This window comes from Atta cephalotes (assembly GCF_000143395.1).
Source record: "Atta cephalotes unplaced genomic scaffold scaffold00048, whole genome shotgun sequence".
In the NCBI taxonomy this organism is placed as follows: domain Eukaryota; kingdom Metazoa; phylum Arthropoda; class Insecta; order Hymenoptera; family Formicidae; genus Atta; species Atta cephalotes.
This window is the reverse complement of record NW_012130112.1, coordinates 2123095-2124721: the sequence shown is the minus strand read 5'-3', so window position 1 is coordinate 2124721 and position 1627 is coordinate 2123095.

Here is a 1627-nt window from a genome sequence, read left to right as displayed (position 1 = left end):
CCAAAAAAAAAAATTCACTTATTCAAAGCTAAAATTTATAATTTTATTCATCATATCAAGATGAAATCTGCGAGATATTTTCCAATGAAAAATGCTGTAATATTAAATTACTTAATTTTAATCATTTATTACAAGATAAAAACTGTATGTATTTTATTATACTTGATTATATATTATATTTACGTGCTCACTATTACATATATAGTATTGTTTAATCGCACACATTGTATTATTATTTTCCAAACGATTATGACGTGTCTCTCTCTCTCTCTCTCTCTCTCTCTCTCTCTCTCTATACATGGTACGAAGTCGCGCCTTTCGTAAAACTGCGAGGACGCTCGCCTGCGTTTTCCCCGTTTTCGGCGAGGCAGAGCGAGCGAGAAGGTTAAACGCATCCGCAACTAATGGCAGGTTTCGAAATATCGAGCCTCTCCACAACACAACACAACTGTCATTCCCGTCGTCGTCGCGGCCACGGTGTAACCTCGCGCATCACATGGCGTCGCGCACGACGAGAGGCACTGCCATTAATACAATAGCCCCGATGCGTGCATGTGCGGCGCATGTCCACACGGCTCATTCTCTCGCTTCCGAAACATATGTAGACCGTGGGCGCGTTTAGGAAAACTCGGGGAGATCGATATCGTCGTCGGCCGTCGCGTCGACGACGACACTCCATAGCGAATTTGCGCAATTTATCGGCAAGGTCTACGGGGTGTCCGGAACTCCGCGATCGATTCCAACGGTAGACCTTTCGTTGGTAAATAACGAAAAGAAGCCATGTAATTACATGGCTAAAAATATTCGCGATTTATTTTTTATTTTTTGATTAAAAATGTAAAATTTTCTTTCAATTTTCATTAGGAACATAGTTCATAGTGTGTTCTGTTAAAGTTACTGGAACTATTGTTTTTCTAAATATTAATAAATTTTTGTCAATTTTACAGACACCGGTCAGCCTCTCTGTATTTAGTAGTCTTGATAAGAGAATCGTATCGATGTCGACGTTCTTATATTATCTTTATATGGAAAAAAATATGGTTTTGTTAGAGTATCTAAAGTAACTCTTAAGTAGCTCTCAAAATAATTTTGTTGGATCATTAATTACTTACGTACTCAGGAAATATGTTGAGCAATACTGCAAGAAATTTTGACATTGTAACAATCATCTTAAGTATCCTACACAATTATTCGATAATCCAACAGAATTATCTTTGGATCTATAATTGAGTTAAATTTTTAGATATCTCAGCAAAACTGTCCTTTTCGAGTACATCTTCTAAAAATGTTATCGGAATTAGACCTACTTGTCATTGAATTACATATTTCTTTTCTACGGTTTAAATTGAAGTCAAAGTAGAACGTCACTTCCTGCGATCAGAATTTTCTTTTAACACGACATTAACAATGTATTAAAACGTCGCTTACGATGCATGAAATATTTTTCTCGCTATCCGCGGATATATTAAGTGACTCATCGTGCAGCGATTCCATACCACTACAGATGCAGTAGCGAAAAATCACCGACACATGGTCGCACAATTTAGTAGAGGCGACATAGCAATGGCCTGCGTTTTTTTTTCTTTTTTCCAACACTACGCATACTCGAGTCAAAGCCTAAAATACA